Here is a 15,385-nt window from a genome sequence, read left to right as displayed (position 1 = left end):
TATATATATATATATGTGCAGACATCACTGACATGTATATATATATATATATATATATATATATATATATATATATAAATATATTTATATGTGGGTCTATTGAAAAGACCGAATGCTGACAACGCTGACAACGAGATAACCGACACCGAAAGATCGACAACGGAGATGACCGACGATTGAATATCCTGACACTGAGACCACTGTCATGTTAAGGTAAGTGTGTGATAGTGACGGACGTTAGGGTCAGGGTGCGGGTAAGGTAAGTGTGCGATAGTGGCAGACTTTAGGGCTAGGAGTGGGTTAAGTGTGTTACGGTTAGGGCACGGGTTCGGTGAGTGTGCGATAGTGACGGACCTTAGGATTAGGGTTTGAGTTAAGGTTAGTTCATAGATAGTTGTGTATGTAAGGTTTAGTGTAGGTTTATAAGGTTTTTGGTGTGCTTGTGTTGTGTGTGTGTTTTACGGAAAAGGTATTTGTTTTGTTTTGTTGATTGTCGGGATTGTGGTTTGTCGGGCATGTGAAGTTTCATGTTTTTGAACTTTCGGTTTTGTGGTGTCAGTTATGTCATTGTCGATGTTTTTGTGTGTCAGTGTTTTCAGCTTTCAGCTAGACCCATACATATATATATATATATATATATATATATATATATATATATATATATATATATATATATATATTTCGTAGACTGGAATATTACAATACATTACAATGTACTGTACATATGTACACAAAGTGACTGTCCCATTTGTGATCATTACAGTGGAATGTATATGGTATAAGGTGTAGTCTCAAGACCATGAAACATGGATACACCTCAGATGACTTAGTAGTAGTGACTATAGTGTGCATGGTCCGGGGTTCAACACTTGCGATGCTTTACAAATGTTTTTTACTCCAGAATAAGGCTCATTTAAGCTGTTGTAAGCATGTTTAAAAGTGTTTGTGTGACATTATAGCAGTGGTTAAACACAGTTAAACAAACTTTGTAATGTACTACCTGTGCGCGCAAACATGGCCACATCTGCTAACTACTCAGGATATATACATGTCAGTGAAGTAATATCTCACTATGTGCTTACATAACATTACATTCTCTGTTGACTGTACTCTCCAGCACACATGGGTTTATATGGGTGTTTTGAATGTTTATTATACAGACGATTACTACCTATATATGCAAGCTGTGGTTAAGGTATACTTTTGAACATGATAAACATCCCTGCCTTTATTGCTATTGGGACCTCGAATGCACAGATACTATGCAGATGCTGTAACCATTACACTGCTGGCATTAACGTTGCTTCCGTCTATTTCCTATTTAGATCATTTCTATGTGTAAGCTAGGCTAAGCAAAGGGTGGAGGCCCCCAAACCCACTGAGCTTTATTTACTCTTGAAATAACAACATATAATAATTGTACTGTGAGACAATACATTACATTCCTAACTACATTAGGCATAGCCCCTCACTGACACACTTCAAGGGAAACCTTGTTGTGTGAATGGGTTACAGAATATGCACCCCTGGGATCATGTGTCCCAGAACCATACAGCCAGGGGGTGGGGGAACCTGTCCAGTTTTATAGCTGTGAGACCTGTTGGGGAAATTGAGTGGTGTTGAATTGTCACATTAACATGCCCTCTTTAGATCACTAAGTGCACCTATCACCATACACAACCCCAGTCTTCAACAGCTACCAGCAACTCTGCCTGGAATTGCTTCATTGGCTATGCTTGACAGAGGCTCAGTTACTTCATCAATGGTGTGGAGAAAGCCAACACACTGTATTTATGCTTCTAATTGCCCTTGGGCAGATAGGTAGTAGGCTATCTGTGCACCTCTAAAGTGCAGGCCATCACAGCCATAAAATGTGAATAAACAGACTTTAAGATCACAATATACAGTGAGAAATCCCCATGTAGTCAGGAAACAGTTAAGTACCGCAAGAACATACAGAACACTGACACTTAGTCACTCCAAAGGCCTATCTTGGAAGCTAGAAGACTTGTATAAGTTTAAGGCTTTCTATTGCTTACCAACATGTTACCTACAGGAGAGATGAAAAACAAGCACAGATGGGAAATATGTCATACCGGCCTATGTGTCAGCCTTAGGCTTTGAAATACTGGCCAAGGCTATCGGCATCCCCATGGTGCCTTATTTAGGAGAGTTTTGAAGGTGAATACCAGCTCTGTAAACAGCACAATAGCAGAATCAATGAGGGTTATACTACTCAACACCAGGGGTTGTGATCACAGCATGCATGCACTCACAGCATGCCTCAGGATGGACAACATCAACATCTCTGCAGTAACTGAAGTCTGTCTTAAGGCTCCTGAGAGCACACTAGCACTACCAGACTACAACCCATACCACACATTTTAGCCACAGAACATGGACTGGCACAGACATGGAGGGGGTGTATCCATATTCATCAGGGATACATACACCTGCAGGTTAGTGGGGCAGCATGATACCTCTGAGATCATTCATGTGCAGCTAACATCAGCCACAACTGCAATGTAAACTGTGGCCTGCTATGGATCACCCTCCATGGCCTAGGAACACCACTTCACCTACCTGGAGACAGTGGAGAACATGACAATCCTAACGCACACCCTGGCATTGGTCGATGTCATCTACCATACCATTAACTGGAAAACCTACAACCAATACTCACTTCCAGGCCCAGTGCTTCATGGAGTTTATCACCTCATATGCCCTGCATCAGGTGGTAACCTCCCTAATGAGGGGTGGAAACATACTAGAAGTGGTCATCACCAACATGGGCAACAGGTGCACCACCGTGGAGGTTAACTGGTCACTGGTTAGATCTGACCATGAACTATTCACTGTTTCCACACCCAAGCATCTCCCCCACCCACAAATACCACAGTGTATACCTTTCCTACAGCTAAATTTACACTACTAGTGACAGAGGTGGGGGTTTTTGCAGCCCCCACGCTAAGGGGAAACACTGCTCAAGAGACAGATAGATTTACAAATGCAGTCTATCAGCACCTACACAGATGTATGGATCATGCCGTCACTGGTAAACCAAGACTCACTTCTAGACAAGGTCACCGGTCTGGTGGACCTCTGCAATAAACAGGCTATACTACAGAAGTAGGACAGTGTTCCAGACAAACAGCAAATCCCACGAAGGGCAGACATCCGTGACCACTATTAGTATGATACGTAGGCCCCTCATGATATCATCCAAGGCTAACATTAACAGGAGAATGCACAAGGATTTGAAAGATAACCACAAAGCCTACTTTGGCTATGTCAAGGCTCTAAGTGGTGACACATGGATTTGCACTGTGCCGGTGAAATATAGCACAAAAAATGCTGACCCTACTGATATCGCCAACATCCTTGCAGATACATTCAGTGCATACTTCACCCCCTAAAGAGCCCACGACACTACCCGAAAGGTACAGTATCCAGCACATCAGAGACACACAGGTGGTAAAGGCCCTCTCTAACAGCAGAACACAGCGTCAGTGGAGGCAGATGTTGTCCCAGACTGCATCTTGTAAACCGTACAAGACAACCTGACCCCCCCCACCTAATTAAGCTTTCCAACCTCAGCATCTACACAGGCTACATGCCCATACAATGGCACGTGGCAATGGTTATTCCACTCCATAAAGGTGGAATCACAACTAACCAAGGTAACTACCACCCCATAAGCTTGACTAGCCTGGTCAGCAATGGTATGGATCGCATCCTCTTGGCACTCATTAACAAAGACATTGGTAACCTCCGAACACGTGACCCAACCCAGGTCAGCTTGGTTGAGTGCAGTTCATGCCTACTGAACCTGTTTGATGTCTTACATACACTCACCAAGACATTAGATGATGGGAGGGGGGGTTCACACATACTACCTGGACCTCGCTAAGGCTTTTGACACCATGCTCCACTCAGGTATTATTAATAAACACATCAGCCTGTACATACACCCATACATTACAGGTTTGTTGCCAATGAGCTTACACAAAGAACCCACATGGTACAACTAATGGTCTCCAGGTCCAACTCTTGACCAATCACGACTGGTGTCCCACAGGACTCAGTCCTGGGAGCCCTACTGTTTGGCATATACTTCTCAGAGGTACAGGCAAACACAGGTGGACTACAGCAGAACATGTCTGGCAATGACTGCAAACTGGGAGCCATGACTGATAGTCCAGCTGACACAGACATCCTTCAAGGGGCCTCACAGAGACCAACACAGGATGTCAACGTCATGGCCTCCAGCCAAATGCCATTAACTGCATGGTCATTCCATTGTGGAATATTAAGCACCCACATATTAACACATAAGTGGCAGCCACTTTAATACAGAACGAGGTAATGGGGTATCGGGGGACTAAGGTAGATAGTGATCTCCCCTTTGACAATCATATCTCCACAGTAGTTAGGACATCCTTCTATGTAGTCCATCTGATTACTAAAGGTTTCCCATCTAGACATACTGGGGTTATAGTGCTCCTTTACTCATCACTCATCAGGCCCATCATAGGGTATAATAACCCATTTGGGATGTACCTCAGAAGACACTTCCAACAGCTAGGAGGTCCACAAATGTACCTTGCCAAGGGGAATACTGGCCTCTAACATATGGCCTATGCAGCCAGACTGAATAAACTCCTGCTTTACTCAGTGGCATCTTGTTTACCCAGAGATGATCTCTGCTGGCCAATACAGGCATGTCGAACTCAGGCTTAATGGATATGCTCCACCTATGGGAATCCATGTCACAGTGAGCCACACACTGTAGTGAGCTGAACCTTGTCACAACAATTACAAGAAGATGCTGGAGGGATAGATTCCTGTCACAGACACTCCCCATACTTTGGAACAACATCCCTAACTACATTATACAGAGCCCCTCACTAACACTGTGCAAGAGAAACCTTGAAGAGTGGATGGGCAACAGTAGATGCACCCCAGGGATCCTGCCATTTGCTCTGCTCCACAGAGGGACAGATAATGAATCAATGGAGTGGCAAAAGCTGACACATTTTAGCTGGGCTCATGAATGGCCTCTGGCAGTTGTCCAAGTACCTACCTATAAATCTATACATACAGTATTAGCACATGTTGATAGCTTAATTTACTGTTGAGGTGTTGACTTACCTTGTGCCACTGGCAGTTGTGTGTGCAATAGTTGAGGGCTGCCTATGTTGGATGCACACAGTAGACTGCCTATACATGACAATTTACAGGTAGTCTTGTGTGTGTGCCATCCATTTTTACTGTGTGTGCAGGTGGAGAAAGGTGCCAGTCCCTAGGTGCCTATACTGTCAGTGTGTGTGCTATACATTCCCACTTTGCCAAGGCATGGGCATAATGGGCATGCCTCTGTCTGCCTACTGGGGCTGGCTCAGGATGTTCATGGTCTGAGTACCTCTGTGCCTGTGGGGTCCTTGGCAATGGTGGTGGGCTGTAAGGGCCTTTACCATTCTGTCCCTCCTGCAGCTGTTTCCGCAGGACCACATTGTGTAGCATGGCACATACTATGAAGATGTGGGCACATGTGCCTGGAGAGTACTGCAAAGCTCCACCAGATATGTCCAAGCAATGGAACCATGATTTCAGCCACTCTATGATGATTCTGGTTTGTGCATGTGCCTCATTATGGCATTCCTGCATGGGTGTGTGTGCAATTCCGATAGGAGTCATCATCCACGGTTCCAGTGCATAGCCAGCATCCCCCACCAGGTGGCCATTTAGGATGTCCCCCCTGGCAAATAACTGATACAGCTATGAGGCATGCCAGATGTGGGAGTCATGATAACTTCCTGTGCTGCCAGCACACACATCCATGATAATGCCCTGGGCATTGCACATGACCTGGCAGTTGATGGAGGGGTATCGCTTGCAATTTATGTAGTGTCTACCCTGCTCACCAGGTGGTGACTTGATGTGTATGTGCAGTCTATTGCACCCAATACCTCTGGGTATTCTGCCACATGGTGGAAGAGATGCATATTGCTGGCCAACTCCTCCTGCATTCAAGAGAAGTATATGTGCTCATTGGCTTGTGGTAACATGGCATCCAGGAACTGGTGCAGTATCCTGGATGCTGATGCTTGTAAGATCCACATGATATCCCCAGTTGGTCTTTGAAAGGTACCTGTAGCTAGTATTCTCAGGCTTGCACATACCTTCATATCCACTGGGATGGGTTTGCCTCTGTTTGTTCTGGATCTGAGGTGTGGCCAGCACAGCTTCACAAGTTGCTGTAGGATGTCCCTATCCACCTTGTAATGCTCTATTATCTCCAGATCATGTAGCCCCTGGTAGGTTACCCTGGGCCTGAACACTCTCCTCCTCCTCTGATGCCTGAGGTGGTCATGTGCACCATCCTCCACACCACTTTCAGTCTCCAACACATGCTGGTGGATCACAGCTATGGCAGCCCCTAACATGTACATACTAAAAGTTCCCCGTCTGTATACACCACTGGTGCAGAGTGTATGGGAATACACAAATGTGTGTAAGGTTCTTTCACACTTTATACTATTGTGCTATGGATGCTGCTGATGTCAGTGGGTGTGTATGAGCCATTCCAGCTGCAGCGTGTCTTAATTATGGGTTTTGCAATGTGTACTGCAAGTGTGGAGCCTTTACAGTGGAGATATGCTTGTCTACCTTGATTAATCTGTTGCCCTTTAATTCACTTTTAAATCTGGATCCCCTCCCATTATCAGGCATGCATCCACCTGCCGTCTTTCTTGTTTTGTACTTTCCCTAGCCAGTCATGGCAAAATGTGTCTTGTAGCTGATATAGTGCAAATCAGCTTTGTTCTGCTTTGACACTTTACTGTTTTCTTTGCAGAATAACCCCTCCCATTTCCTCTTCTACAGGTAGCTGCTTGCAGCCTTGTTAGCTGCTGTCAGTGGCCCACTGTAGGCTCCTAGGTGTTAATTAGTTATTTGTACTCCAATTTCACTGCTGCAGCATTTCCTTATTTCTTTCCTATATCCTTCCTGTTTCAGCTACAGTGCGTGCCGAGCAGACTCATTTACCAGGTTTACGCTCGTTTTCATCTCCGTTCACATGCATACTCTGTTACCATGTGTACTCTCAGCTAAGCATAGCTATGGTCAGTTCAACACACCCCTATCTTGCAGCTTTGCCTAGCTAGGGGAAAACCAGTTTAGCAATGCTCCAATATGCTTACAGTAATGGCGACACACCCCTCTCTTGATGTCATCTTTATCTCAAGGGTACACCTCGGTGTTATAATGCTATGCTGTGAGATGCATCCTTACACCAGCGGGGAATCTGTGATTTACTATTACTCCTCTCATTTGCATGGCATTGACTACTAATTACTAGCTACCACGCATAATACTGTCACAGCCCCTTAGCAACCCTTGCACCATAGCACGGTGTAGCATGCCTGCCATTGACTATTATGGGGAAATCGTGATATGTGTTACATTGCAGTTTTATTCTATATTTTTATATTTTCCTTGTGATCCCATTTGCACACCGCTGCCCTGTGCTTCCACATCGCGATAGTGTGACTATATATATTAAATGCTAATTTTATATTTTGTACATTTTTTTATGCCAATGGCTATATATTTAGCCATTGGCATATATTAACAATATAATACATGTGTTTGGTTGGCTGTCATGGCTCCGATTTTATGTTTGCAAAAATGTAAACCATTTTCTGCGGTTTATATTTCTGCATGCTTACACTACACCTGCACCACTTCCTGGATCGTTACATATCTTCATTTGCATGCTACACTGCTGCACATGGGGTAATTAGTATACAGGGCCTGGGAGTTGTGCGGGTGTACCGTACGCAGGTAGTGTACATGGGAGCAGCTCGTACCTGGATCGCTCGGCGGCCATATTTGGTGTTAGAATGCCGATGCTACGCTTGCACCTGGCGCAAGCTTTATGAATCCCGGGGAGACATTTAATAGCATGTTTACTAAGGGTATTGTTTTCATCCTTTTCTCTAATGGTATTACTGTGTTGATAAATATGTCTCTTCAAGGGTAGCTCAGTCTTCCCCACATAAAAAGCTGGGCAGGAAAAAACAAGTTGTGAAATGTACAACCCCACTAGTATCACAAGCACACCTTCCTTTTATTGAGATTAACTTGGGGTAATTGCCCACAGTAATATCATTAACTTCCAGTGTGAATTGATATTATGAAAATGTTCTGCATTTAGTCATTTTGCATTTACTGTCTCCATTTCCACTACTTCTTTTACATCTGTTTCCAGAAAGAGTGTTTTTTACCTTTTTAAAATACCACTGCAGAAATAAACCCCAGTTTTGAACTCAGACCTAAAGTTCCAAATACCCCATTCAAATTTCTGTTTAAAATTTCTTTAACACTGTGGTCTTTGTGTTTGAAAGCTATCACCATAGCCCCAGCATAACTGTTTTTCATAGGACTGTATAACTCTCAGGATACTTAGGTAAAATTCTATCTGACCTCTTAATGAAAATTTTATTTCAAATGTCATCCAACAATCTTGTAGGATATTTTCTCACCAAAAACATCCCTTTTAACTTTTCACATTCTCTAAGGAGATAACATCATCTGTAACTAGCCTGAATAACTCACCATCTGCCCTTTTACCACATGTATGTTTTTACCACTTGAAGCGGTCATTATCATAATGAAAGAAGTTATTAGAATATTTTGGCTTCCTATAAATTGTGCTTTTATGTCTACATTCTGTCCCAGTGGTAAAATCTAAAACATTAAACTGTTCATTAGCATTTTACACAGTAAATGCTAAAAATGATGCTGAGTTGTTAATGCAGTCAATACATTTTAATAATTTTTCTTTGCTTCCCTTACAGATCATAAAAATATCATCCAAAGTGGAAATAGTGCACCAAATAATTAACAAACTGTGAAACAAAAATGGTGGTGGCTTCCTACCACCACAAAACTATATTAGCAAAGCAGGGGATAATGCTGCCCCATGGCTACACCTCTAATTTGTTTATAAAATTCACCATCAAACTAAACAATAATTATTAGTTAAAACTATCTCCATTCCTCCAGTAATAATGTTAATGTCTTCCTGACTCTACTGCCTCTTAAAAATTATAGCCTTGTTTAGCCCAGCTTAAGCCTTCATCATGTAGGATAGAAGAAAAATCCTCAATACCTATGTCAACCACTAAGGAATCATCAGCATATGTAACCTTTCCCATAGCTCCTGAAAAGTGCAAAGAATCTGCTAAGATATGATCTTCTTTAAAACAATTTTTAACTTTGAATCCAAGAATTTTGCTATGGGTTAGTTCATTGAAGCTCCAGCTGCCACCATTTATCTCCAGGATGGATTACATATCGCTTTAAGCAATTATGGGATTAGGATACCAAATATCAAAGGGACAAAAGTATTTTTAACCCTTAAAATCCCATACTTTTTTATGGGTATCTTATGTTTTATCTTCAGATCTATTAGCCAGGCATTAATCTTGTAATGGGCTATATTAACCTCATTTTACGAAGCAGTACAAAAATGATTAGTATCATGGAAATATTCTAGCATTTTTGAGAATAATCAGATGTATTCATAATAACACCACACCTTCTGTCAGGTTTCATTATTCTAATATAGTTGCCACTTCCCAATTCTTTAAATAATACACTTTACTTCCTCATTAAATTAAAAAAGATGGTTTAGCACAAGTATTATAACATTGGTTTATATCAATTTTACTTCTTAACTATCAGCATCACATCCTATAGATCCCCTTTTTATAGACCTTCTACTGTACACTCCATAGGTTAGACCCCCTAAAATAGCTCTCTACTTGATACCCCCATCTTTTTCTCCTCATCTACTAAGATACCAGGTTCAAACCGTGCATTATAGACTGTCAGTTTCCCTCTGTTTCTCCTACCAGCCTAGTTGGCATGGGTTTTTTCAGGCAGTGTAGCAACTGGCACATGTACACTGACAACCCCTTACTCCTAAATCACTCAAGTACCAATTGTGAAAGATGCCCCTAAGACTCTGGAATCACTGCTCTATCGCACCCAGAACAGCAACACTAAATGGGTTATCGCCTCATACACTATGACTTCTACTCATAAAATGCAGCCATCACATAAACCAAAACACAAACATGCTATACCTAACATATAACACTCAAAGCACCCAATGCACATAACAACACTAGCACCAGTGTCTCACCAAATAAGCCCTTAAGGCAATTCACATCCATTCCAAATGTTTTAGTGATAGGTGACTCTATAGTGAGATGTACACATGCCCCACTCGACACAATGAACAAGGAGAATATTACGGTCAGCTGCCTGTCTGGTGAAAGGATTCATCAGATTCCACATGCAGTCAAGTCTCTCCACAACAAGTACCATTATGACTCCATCATAGTTCATGTTGGTGGGAACAACTGGAGACATACCTCTCTAGACTCTATGAAGAGAGACATAAATGAGCTCTCTGAATCTGTCCTAGGCAGGTACGTCCCTAGCTTTGAGCAGCATTTTACCCTCACTTTGGATGATATCACAATAAATAGAAAATGATTGACTTCAATGATTGCCTTAGTTTCTGGTATCAATATAAGGGAATCCAGTTCCTGTCAGCCTGGGATGACATGGTTGATACACCTCGCTGTTTTGCCAGACATGGTCTTTACTTGGCACCTCTAAGCTTTCAGTTGCTGGCTATGGTACTTGCCTCCCTCATAATGCCTTTTTAGGCAAGGTCACTACAACAAAATTTCCACCATGAAAATATCAAACACAGAGAAACTAAGGGTCATACTGATAAATGCAGAGTTAAAATCAGAAACTACACTCTCTGGAAGCACTCCTCTCTCTGGGAGATGTTGACATCTGTGCAGTCACAGACACCTGGTTCAGGGCAACAAAAAGTGCCTGGCCTTGCAAGACTACAATGCCTCCCACACTTTCAGACTGCAAATTGAAGGTGTGAGAGCCAAAAAAGGTGGAGTTCCTATCTTCATTAAAGATAATTAAGCCTCTAGAATAGTAGGGCAAGATAACTCTATGGAGTTACTCCAAGTCCAAATTACAGTGGGTAAGACCCCTCTTCATGTCGTCAGTTACAGGTCCCCTTCCATGAGTCAAGATGCCCACACAACTTACTTAGACTTACTTGGGACAATTAAAATACAACCTAAAACCAAGTCATGGGTGATTTCATCTATCTCTCCATTAATTGTGAAACTTATATGAGCCCAAACTCCCTAGCACAAAAGTTCCTGGACTTAGTTAACTAAAATGCTCTGGAACAAAGAGTGCATCAGCCCACAACGGGCTCCAGTATTCTTGACCTGGTCCTCCCTAATATAAGTGCCAATGCAAAACCTCAAGTGAAGGGCCCACACTGATGTAATCCAACCAATCATTAACTTTTGAAGTAGCAATAGTATCAGAACTTTCCAAAGGAGAAGTCAGGCTAAAAAACTTCACCAAAGCTAACTATACCTTCCTAGGGGATGGTATAAACGAATTCCAAGCTCCAGTTTACACAGATGACATTAACGGCTATGCTAAGGTATACACTGATGCCCCGTATAAACATCTACACAATGTATAGACACAGCCATGCATGATTGAATTAAAGCAAGATCCTCAAGAAAAAACAAACCATCCTGGTGGACATCTAGTATTAATAGATTATACAATGAGCAAAAGAAGCTGCTGTGTAAAAATACAAATGTGAGATCCCAGAACTGGAAGAGAACCATCCTCAGACTAAACAAGCAAATAAGGAAAACAACTCTGCAAAGGACAGCAATAAAAGAATCCACAACCGACCATGATAAAGATGAAAAAAATCTTATTTAATAAAACATCACCTTAAGCACTCTAGTGCCTCGGCTCACAGCCTTCCAGGAGTAATACATGCTACAAAATTTACACAGTTTATATAATCCATTCAATAAATAAAATACATCAATTATTCAATTACACATTAATTGTTTCCAATTAATCTCCAAATTTAAACCCACAGGTACCATTGCATTACATTTTAAAATCTAAACAGATTCTTTATAAAGGAGCTTATCCTAAATGTCACACATTTCCCCAATTTGTATAAAAATTTGTTCTAAAACACAACACTGCAGTAAAGAATAATCAGTATTATGTTTCATTCTAAAATGCATAGTAATATTACTTTCAACTTTATTCTTTTACATCCCTAATATGTTCTTGCATTCTTGCCTTACTTTCCCCTATGTAAAACATATCACAGGGACATTTTAAGACATATATAATGTGTATATATATATATATATATATATATATATATATATATTGCATAATGCATATATATATATATATATATATATATATATATATATATATATATATATATATATATATATATTATATACATATGTAAACAAGCAAATAAGACAACTAATAAAATCCTCAAAGAGCAACTAAGAGAAATATTTAGCAAACATAGCCAAGGTATCCATAAGGCTTTCTTCAGCTACATCAACAACTTAGAACATAGGATTCAGATGTGTGCTGAACTAATTGTGGATGGTATCACACACACTGACTCTATGGAAATTACAAACCTGCTACCAGACAGGTTTGGTGAAAATATCACCCCTCCCCAAAGCATACCACAAACCATGTTTTCATCATCTCCTCCTCCCTGCAACTTCAAAGAGCAAGTCATCAATGCCTTCTCCAAGGCTAGCAAGACAGCCTCCTTGGGACCAGATGGCATTCTGGGCAGCATTCTTAATGTTCTAAAACAAGAGCTCGCTACTCCATTAGGCACTCTATTCAACCACAGCCTGAGTACTGGGGGTCTATATTACCTTATTGAAAATTAATTTAATCAAATGGCACTTTACATCAAAATTCCATTCATCAAGCTGTTTATAGTGAGATCATGGTACAGTGAAGATCGGAAATTTTGACCTTTCTTCACTGTAGTGTGATCTCGGAGTTGGTATATATAGTTAGCAGGGAGTGTGGAGGGCACAGCCCTCCACAAGACCAAATTCGATAAACAGCATTTTCAATGTAAGTGCCATTTGATTAAATTAATTATTGAATTTATATTATTATATTATGCCATTTGATTAAATTCATTATTCAATTTATATTATTATAAAATTATTACTTTTCTCCCCCACCCGTAAATCCTCTCCACTCAACTTCTCTGTTTTGTCAAGTAATGGCACCTATACTTCCCCCGACCCAACTACCAGGCTCCTAGGGGTGGAGACTGACAACAATCTAAGCTTTGACACTCACATTAACAACACTATAAAACTAGTTAACAGAAAACTAGGCTCATTGTACAGAATTAAATCATTCCTTACTCCACTTACCAGAACATCCATCACCCACTCACACCTAATTTCCACCCTCCTTTATGCCTCGTCTATCTACACTAATCTGTCCAAAGTTAACCTCATCACAATGGCTGTTGCCTACAACAGTATTGCTAGATTTGCCTCTGGCTCTACTTTTAGAACACACCACTGCATAAACTTAATCCAATTAGGATGGCTTGAGCTACAAAACCTAATTTTATTTCACCAACTCTCCATAGCCCATAAAATCCTATATAAACCCTTTAATACTCCCATACTCACTAGTCTTATTACTCCTCACTGCAATCTTAAAAGTCTACGCTCTTCTAATAAACTTCTTATTTCCACTTGTAAATCCTATAACATGGCCGCAAACTCTTTATTCTCAAACACAGTATGAAAAATCTGGAACTCCCTTCCTGACAACCTCACTGCACTCTCTTCTCCTCCCTGCTTTAAATCTCAACTCAAATCTCACCTCAAAACCCACTGGCTCTGCCCATGTACTAACCCTGACTAGCTTTCTTTATCTTCACAAGTACTTCCTTTTTTTCAGATTACAGAACTTCAACTAACACTTCCCTATTTCTTCTATCATGCTCAATTTGTACACCTTTTAAATTTGTAGTTTTTTTTGTAGTTAATTTCTAATATTTCTTCTGAAAATATATGCTAATGAATATTTTCATAGCTAATTGTTTTTTTTTTTTCTCTGTTATTAATGTATGCTTTTGGAGCTTTTCTCCCTGGGCCTCTGCTGAAAATGGACATATATCCAGTCGGACCAGTCCGGTCAACAAATGTAAAATAAAAAATAAAAAATTACTTTTCGATTATGTAATATAGACTTGAGTACTGGCTTTGTCCCCACGGAAAGGAAAACAGTGACTGTTATCTCCCTCCACAAGGGCGGCTCGGCAACCTGAGTAACTATTTACCCATAAGTTTAACCAGCCTCATTTGTAAGGCAATGGAATGAATCATCATGGACTTCAGTAATAAGGATATAGGTGACCACTAAACCTTTGATCTTTCCCAATTCAGTTTTGTCAAGGCAGGTCATGCCTGCCTATACCTGGTGGACTTCTTCAAGAACATGACCAGGGCCATGGACGAGGGAAAAATCCATGCACATAGTCTGTCTTGACTTGGCCAAGGCTTTCAACACTATCTCACATTCGGGCATCATTGACAAACTAAGTCAGTTGAATATTAAACCCGCTGTTGTCAGGTGGGTTGTAAACTGGCTCACAGATCTACAACACTCAGTCAAAGAGGAAGACTTCACCTCTACCAGCAGACCTGTCACTAGTGGGGTCCCACAAGGGTCAGTACTGGCTCCCCTCTTGTTTGGCATATACTTCTCAGATGTCCAGACCATAACAGAGTGGCTGTGGCTAACCAAGTTTGTGGCTGGCTGCAAATTAGATATTATCATTAAATCCCCTAGTGATGACAGCAGACTTCAACAGGGGCTTGCAAAGATCAGTAAATGGTCCCAAAGCCATAGTCTAAAACTAAATGCTAAAAAATGCATCATCATTTGGTAAAAACAGTGTCTCTGCTAATTATAAAATAAACAATAATACCCCAAGTACCAATTCAGAAGTGAAAGACCTGGGAACACAAGTTAACTGTAACCTCAAATTTGGCCACCATATGTCTACTGTGGTGAAAAAGGCATTAAACATCACTCACCTGTTTAGCAAAAGTGTTGCCTCAGGAGCAAAATAAGTTATAGCTCCCTTGTATTTGTCCCTCATTGGTCCTGTTATTGAATATAATGCTTCCTTTGGTATGTACCATACCAGACACCTGCAGCAACTTGAAAGTCCTCAGAACTTTCTAACTAAGAAAATTCAGGGTCTCCAGCACATGTCTTATACGAACAGACTGAAGTGTCTGTCACTGTACTCAGTAGTGTATAGACTCTTTAGAGGTAACTTATGTCTGATTTATAGGGCTATCTCTGACCCAAATCTAATGGAAATACTGCACATACATAAGTCAAATGGGACTAGAGTTATCTG

Source organism: Protopterus annectens, chromosome 6.part0 (assembly GCF_019279795.1).
Source record: "Protopterus annectens isolate FY-2018-M chromosome 6.part0, PAN1.0, whole genome shotgun sequence".
NCBI lineage: Eukaryota > Metazoa > Chordata > Ceratodontiformes > Protopteridae > Protopterus > Protopterus annectens.
The sequence above is the reverse complement of the archived record's forward strand: the minus strand, read 5'-3'. Positions refer to the sequence as shown.